Genomic DNA, 8,410 nt, shown 5'->3' with positions numbered 1-8,410 from the left:
CAATGGATAATTCACGATTTAAGCAATTTATTTGTTTTGTTACTCTTTGATGCTTTCAATTAAGACAACTTTAAGCTCAGCTTTCCCCATATCTCAAGTCTCTAAAATATCTCAATCTTTAAAAAAAACACACACAAAAAAACACAGTAACAATTCAAATACAGGAGGTTTAAACTGGTTCGTCAATCGTCAGCGACACAATGCGGTCTTGAGAAAATAGGGTTTTCATAAAAGCAGCAGATGTTCTTTCAATTGAGTGACGAAAAACTAGGGTCGCCAGTCAGCCAGAAGTCCAGATGACCATGAATCCACTTTATTACAACATGATCAGAGCCTGGAACTTCAAGACAGTCAGGGTTATTTGCTTAGATATGAAATGAGTTAGTGATGTCAAAGACTTGATCTTGGGGGGCTCTTCAAAGAGGAGAAGTATTACTTTCTGAACTTCTAGTGGTGCTGGAATGTATGGACTAAGAGCAAGGGCTTCTCTAGATTAAATCAAAACTACAAAATGTCTTCTAACAGGTTAAGCTGTTTTTGAAGAGTGAGACACACTGATGTCAGAACCCCTCAAGACAGAATAAAAATAACCCTCAACAGGTACATAACAGTAAATCTGCAGTTGTATTTTTGTAATCAGCCATGATTTACTTAGGCCCAATCCCATTTCTATCCCTTACCCCTACACTTTCTCTGTTATGCGCGTTCACGTGAAGGGGTGTCTCGGGGGAAGATAGCTCTTCAAATGAAGACTTTTCGGGACCAAACTTCAAACGAAGGGGTATAAGAAATTTCTGTGCATACACCAGCTACATGTAAGGCCCTATGATTTCCAAGAGGCGGAGAACATAGACGGAATCCAGTCATAAAAAAGGAATTTACTGTATAACAATAAATTTAACAGAATTTGGATGAATTAATAAAAAGCAGGCCAGTACACTTAACTCAAATCGCGATATAGACTATTGTCTGTGAACATTAGGGGTGTACGACCGTTAAAAATTGAGTAACCGAGTGTAACATTTTGCTCGGTTAAGTGGCGTCAATGACGTGCTTTGAATTTAGTTGTAATATATCTTTGCACCACTAGAGACCGTTAGAGCGCTCCCAGACATTTGTAATATCCACAAGAAGAAGTCATGACCAGCTTAGTTTCTAACATGAAGCGCGCAAAGAAAAGTACAGCTCGGGAGCACTTTAAAATTGAGAGTGACGGGGCTAAATGCAAGCATTGCAATGCAGTGCTTACCGCATTTTTCAAGCTATAAGTCGCTCCGGAGTATAAGTCGCATCAGTCAGAAAATGCGTCATGAAGAGGAAAATAACATAAGTCGCACTGGACGCATTAGGGCAGAAGCAGAGCGGGAGCCATGCGCGCTGTGCATAACGGAGCAGAAGAAAGAAAGTTTGAAGTGAGAAACTTGTGAGGGACTAGCGAAAAGCAGAGGTTACTTTAATTGTAATGAAGAAAACAAAAAAAGCTAATCGCGGACTGAAAGCAAGATGGCCAGAGCTGAAGGGACGAGTCCACGGATGCTTGAACTCTCTGCCGGGAGAGGCTCAAAAGCTGTGTGAATCATTCTCGGCTGCATATTTTACTACATGCCCTAACCATGCAGGCGCCCTCACGGCCACTTGCATTGCTCGTGAATTGGAGCGCATCTCATCCTAATTTAACGAAACTCAGCGTAGGCCTCACAGACATGAAATATATCTTAAGAAAGCTTGAAATGTCTTTTAACAATTTAAAACGAAAAGAAATAGGCTACTCTCTGATTATGTAATCCATGATGTGCATTTCTCTCTATAGGCGCGTTCACTACGGAGATGGCGGTCGTCAAATTAATAAACTAAAAATAATATCCCTGACGCACACTATGGTTAACCGAGTATTAACCGCTAAGGGCCTCGGTTAACGGTTAATGAAAAACTTGAAAACGTGCAGCCCTAGTGAACATTAAACCGTAAGAAGACCATTATGTATAATATATGTTCTGCGTGTCTCTGTGTGAACAAATGGTGTAGATGCGCAGTTTCATTTACCACACACACGTTTGTTTTTGTGAAATGTGGGGACATTCCATAGGCGTATTGGTTTTTATACCGTACAAACCGTATTTTCTATCCCCCTACACTGCCCCTGCCCCTAAACATACCCATCACAGGAAACATTCTGCATTTTTACTTTCTCAAAAAAACACATATGTCCTCATATTTCACCCTCTCCTTGTAATATCTATGGCATACCCATGTCATTATACACGTGTCATGATATTTCACAAAAACAAGAAGCACACATGATGCTTGCAGAGTTTACATCGTCTGCTACATCGTTAATGATGAAAAAGGTTTAAAAATCGTGATTGTTTGTATTGTTTTTCCTGCTGTTGAGCCACAGCCATTCACTAAATCAGTGTTTCCCAACCTTTTTTTCAGTCCTGGCACCCTTTGAAATTTTTCTAATTTTGTGAAACCCCCATACATATGCTATCTTAGGGGTGTAACAGTACAGATTGCTCACAGTTCGGTTTGTATCACGGTTTTAGGTTCACGGTTTCAGTACGGTTTGGTATTTGGTGGTGGTGGCTGAGGGGATTCCCCCCTTCTATATGTATAGAGTGTGCTGTGCTGTGTACGTGCTGTGAGACGTGCGCGAGCTCTTTTAGACGAGCGCACAGAGACAGCTTCTAACACTGCAGAGTTCTCATTCGCGTCTTCTGGCGAATATACTGGGTGATGATGGCGAAAATGACTGGTCATACGGCAGCACTTGCATGTATTGAACACAGTTTACAAAGATAGACCGTTTTGCCCACATTTTTCTTTTATTATCGCTGTTGTAGTGTAGCCTATCACTGAGGAACCAGCACGTGTATCCATCGACAGAACCATACATAAAGCATTATTTGTCAAGTTACAACCGATCCCACCACGCGCTGCGCGTAGTCGAGCAAAACACCCATAGCAATGCGTTATGACAACGACATTTCAGACTGACAGATACAAGATAAACGGCTTTTCTGCCATTTGTTACTGTTTTGTACAAGTTGTTATGTTAATTATAATTCAAATTCTGTTTTATTAGCCACAATATAGTAATGATGAATGTTGAGATTGGCACATTTGATTAACTTTCAAAAAGGGCAGGGGCTCAAACCCCCAAAGCCCTCCCCTCTGCAGTGCACTTGCCTGGTGTGTGTAACGTGTCCATGGTCCTGACTCCTGTCACAAAATGCGGCGATATCTCCGACAGGGCTTTAATAGTCTAACATTACAGTGAATGAGAGTATGAGCCGAAACGAACATGCAGGCCATAGTGTGACATCCGTGAACCATAGTGTAAACATAGATGACGTCACAGGTTTTTCTATAAAAGAAAGAACGTAGCCTTCGTTTGTAAGTAGGCCTAGGCAATTTATATATTACTTACTAAAATATAATTCATATTATTTTATTACTTTTTTATTAGTTGTTTGAAGAGTAAAAAAAGAAATTGGTCAGTCTTAAAGCAAATTTACAACCGGCAAGTCGGTCGGACTAAAAGGAAAAAAAATTAAAAATTTGAGTTGGCCCTAAATTGACAGGTTCGGTCGGGTTACGGCAAATAAGAATATTTTTAAGGATGGCCTTAGTTAGACCTTTAAATCAGGCTCACTGAGTCACTAATTCATTTAGTCACTCGTGGGGCAACTTTTTTTCTCTAAACTCGGTTGCAGCTCTGGACTGCATTTCTTGTATGCCTAAGTTAAAGGGTTAGCCTAGAAATCTAGACGCACCCTAGCGGCAGCAAATCTAATCTACCCGCGAGTGTCGTCTAGCAACTCTCATTACCCTTCTGAGCTGTAAACACCAAACTCTTGTCGGACCAATCACATCGTGTATAGAGTCGGTGGGCGGGGCCATAATGACGACGGCCAAGTTGCGTTTGCGTGCTTCTAGTAAACACAGAAACTGGCGAACGGCGGTCTTTCGAATCAGCTTCGACCGCGACTCTAGAAGACTTGGAGTTAAGCTTTTCTTTGAGCAAAGAACGGCACTGAAGTCATTCTTAAAAAGGGAAGATGTGTTCAGAGTTTTGCTGACCGGATACGGCGAATGTTTAATCTATCAATAATCTCTGTTTCACCTTCGTTGCTCTGGTTGGTTGTAGCGCTATCCTATCGCGTGCAGATGGAGTTTGAAAGACAACCGTTTATCCCGCCCCTCGGATTGAGCCCTGTCAATGGTGAGTTTCCAGACCAAACATCTTGATGTGGGTCTGGCTTGTCAGGCTATTAAAGGGTTAGTTCACCTAAAAATTAAAATGATGTCATTAATTACTTACCCTAATGTCATTCAACACCCGTAAGACCTCCGTTCATCTTTGAAACACAAATGAAGATATTTTTGTTGAAATCCGATGGCTCAGAAAGGCCTTCATTGTATTTCATAAAATGATTGTAGAGCCACTGTAGTGAGATGGACTTTTAAACACGTCTTTAGTGCCTTTTATGGGTCTTGAGAGAGGAAAGACTTTGGTGTCAATAACTGCGTTTCCATTCCAGATTTGCGGAAAAACTTTTGCGATATTACTTAAATGTCAATAAAAAACAATTGGCGAAATGACAGCGTTTCCATAGCCGCAGTTATGCTACTAAAACATATTATTTTCCTCTTGCGATAGGTAATTCCAAAATGATGGCACTTGGTTGGCAGTTTGTATATCCAATCCACTGCACTAGCCATTATTTTTATTGGAAGGAGACGTGTGTTATCCAAGCATTAATGGCAAGGAAAACCCCTTAGGTTACTTAAGCGGCACGGATATGAGTTGTGTGTGTGTGTGTGTGCGTGTGCGTATCAGATCTGTGTCAAGTTCTTCATGATAATGTGGCATTTCTGTGTTTAGAATCCAGTTTTCCTGTAATTCTATTGTCTTTTATGAGTTGAATAAAGAACTCTGTCTCGTCTTCTCCCCAAACAAACCGTCATCTGTAAAGAATGATCGACTTTTACACACGCCAGATTGACGCATATAGAGAAGAGCGAAATGTTTGAGTTTGCATGGTTTTTTTAAACCACTTTCGTTATTTTGGCTAGAAATTTTGTTTATTGGAAATTTGAACTAAATTTAGGAATGCTTTTGAAAAGAAAATTTGCCATTTAATGATCAAAATAATTTTTTTAAATGAAGATAGCGTTTGGAGTGAGTGCATGCAAAATAATTTGTTCCCTGAGTCCACAAATAAAAGTAGACAGTTTATAGTTTATAATTATGTCTTGAACGTATCTGTATAGCTAAAAATGACAGAGTATTGCAAGTTGTTTCTGCTATCTTAAAGGAAGAAGGAAAAAAAGAAAAAAACGTTGCCGCCTTGATCGGCTGTGGCTTAAAGAAAACATAGCCTAACTATGAAACTTACACAATTAGTGGACAAAATAATATATAGGCCCTGTGTTGCAGCAATGTGTCACCGCACCAGGTGACCTGTAAATGCAAAAAAAACATTTCCAAAGCAGTTTCGCGAAAATGTCCTCTTTTGAATTGCCTGAAAAACCACCTCATGAGAGCATAAAAACTTTTTTGCGATATATGGGAGTTTTTGCGAAATTGCCGCAGTTTTCATTGGGTGTATTTTCAATTCTCAATTTCAATTTGCGCAATTTGAAGGGTAATGGAAACGCGGCTACTGAAAGCCTTTCTGAGCCATCAGATTTCAACAAAAATATCTTAATTTGTGTTCCGAAGATGAACGGAGGTCTTATGGGCGTCCAACGACATTAGGGTAAGTAATTATTGACAGAATTTTCATTTTTGGGTGAACTAATCCTTTAATTGTAAAGACCACTGGTGCATATGGTCTATTTAGTCCTATGACAATCTACTTAGTCCTATGATGCTTTTAAGAAACACAGCCCACAGCTGCTACAGAGTTCACAGTTGACTTCCATCCTCACTGAACTTTAAGATATTTTCAAGTATGTCCAATTCAAAATGAACTGGGAATCATTATTGCAATGTATAATTTAGGCTTGCAAGATTTACATTAGTCTATATGTTTTGTTGTAGTAAATATTAATGCCATACATAAATTAATTATTATATTCTAAAAACATTCAAATATTTAAAATAAATATATAATGGTTATTGTTTAACATATTAGGTCTGTTGTAAAGTTGAATTGATGGGAATCGTTGAATCGTTTTTTTTGTTTTTGTTTTTGGCAGAAATGCCGAAACCATGACATTTTACTTTTTTGACCCCCAAAGAGGAAGAAAAATTTGTTAGATTTGCACTGTCCCAGGTTCAGTTTTTTGTGTTAATTCATGTTTTATTTGTTCCAGTTCATCTGTTGCCATGATTTTTGATTTTCTCTTATGTGCTACATCTGTGTCTAGTTAATTATCTCATTTAGTCCTTATGCTGCCTTCACATGCTATTTACGATAATTCACTGAATTAATCCTAAATACAAGTTTCCTAGTTAAAATATGCACATGAATGGCCTTTTAAGTTAGCCTGACAAGCCAAACCCACATCAAGATGTTGGGTCAGGGAAAACACCATTGGCAGGGCTCAATCCGAGGGGCAGGATAAACGGCTGTCTTTCAAATTCCCTCTGCACGCAATAGGATAGTGCAACAACCAAGCAGAGCAACATCAGTGGTTAGAAAACAATCACATGCAGGTTGTGGCCCATGTGTCTTTCCACCAGCGGAGCTAGTTCATAGACTAAACTGTTGCTGTATCTAGTCGGCAAAACAAATCTTTTTTAAAGGGGTGGTAAAACACATTCTTTCGAAGGCTTGATTGTGTTTGTGGGTGCACTGTAACATGTGTTCATGCTTCGTTTTTTTTTTTTAAATCATTATTTTTCATATATTTTACCTTTATTCAAAACGGTCTGATGGTTTCCGGGTTCTATGAAGCCGGTCCCTCAAAAATGCGTAATGGGGTGCACGTGTTAGTTGATCTGTAAGTTATCACGGGCTGTGGATGGGGTGCCACCATTACATGTTTTCAACACTGGCAGGGAGTCAGACCCTGCATGATTTACAACACAAGATCATCCACTTCATCTGATATATGTAATGTGACATTGTGTGAGGGAACAGGGTAGAAATGGTTATGTTAGTTGATCTGTAAAGTTATCCCGGGCTGTGGGCGTATGCGCTGCCATTATATGTTTAAACCCTGATGGAGCCTGCTTGATTTACAACACAAAATTATCCACTTCTCCTGATAAAGGGTGAATTCAAGGTGATTGGGACACTTTTTGGCATTTAGATGGAAAAGTGTCCCAATCATCCTGAATTCACCTTATGTGACATTAAAGGGGGGGTGAAACACTCAGTTTCAGTCAATCTCATGTCAATCTTGAGTACCTATAGAGTAGTATTGCATCCTTCACGTTTCGCGTTTTAACACTCGATGGCAACGTGTCGAATGTGAAGAGGGGGGTTGCCATGTTAATCTTGGACTAGATCGGCCATCGTAGGAGTTAAAACGAAATCGGAATTGAGAGGAACAGAAACTATTATTCACTGGATGGTCATATACCTTTTCACCGCTAGATGGGGGAAAATATCACACAGTATAGCTTTAAACTCCAAGACCATTTTTTGGGATTTCCACTTGGATTTGGCCAACCCAAATTGAAAAGCTTCCCATACACACATACTGTGGTCTAAGTTCAAAATGTTGATGTCATTTTACAGGAAACCCTTTGAAGTTACACAAAACACTGCAAAAAGTCATAAACATGTAAGTATATGTTGTCTAACTTGTAATAACCCCCAAAAAAGTAGGCGCTTTTTGATTGTTTTTTTTATTTTTATAAATTCATTTTTGAAAGTGTTTAACTTAGGCCCTGTGAGTTCTAGGACCCTGCAGATCGTTTGGACTGTTTCCACTAAATTCCAGAAAATAGTGGACAAAAGAAGTTTGTCTGTGTCATGTTGTATGCAAGATTTATTCAAATATGTCTAAAGGGATAACCCAAAAATCAAGTGTATGATTTTTGTGGGGGTTACAACAGCTTAGACAACATATACTTACATGTTTATCAATTTTAGCCATGTTTTATGTAACTTAAAATGGTTTCCTGTAAAATGACACCAACATTTTGAACCTAGACCACTGTATGTGTGTATGGGAAGCTTTTCAATTTGGATAGGCCAAATCCAGGCGGAAATGGTACCAGAGTAATTTAGTGTAAATACATTACTTTGTGTAAAACAAATGCCAAAGTGATGCATATCTCCAGAAAGTAGAAACTCTAAGCTTTCAAATGGTACCCCATGTGACATCATAGCTCCTCCCAATATTGTCCGGCTATAAGGCACTTTGAGCTAAAATAACCTTGAATTTGGTTACATGTCATTTTTGCCAAAATAACTTGCATCTTTTAAATGCAAAATTGCTTGCTGGG

Source organism: Pseudorasbora parva, chromosome 15, assembly GCF_024679245.1.
Source record: "Pseudorasbora parva isolate DD20220531a chromosome 15, ASM2467924v1, whole genome shotgun sequence".
Classification (NCBI taxonomy): domain Eukaryota; kingdom Metazoa; phylum Chordata; class Actinopteri; order Cypriniformes; family Gobionidae; genus Pseudorasbora; species Pseudorasbora parva.
The sequence above is the reverse complement of the archived record's forward strand: the minus strand, read 5'-3'. Positions refer to the sequence as shown.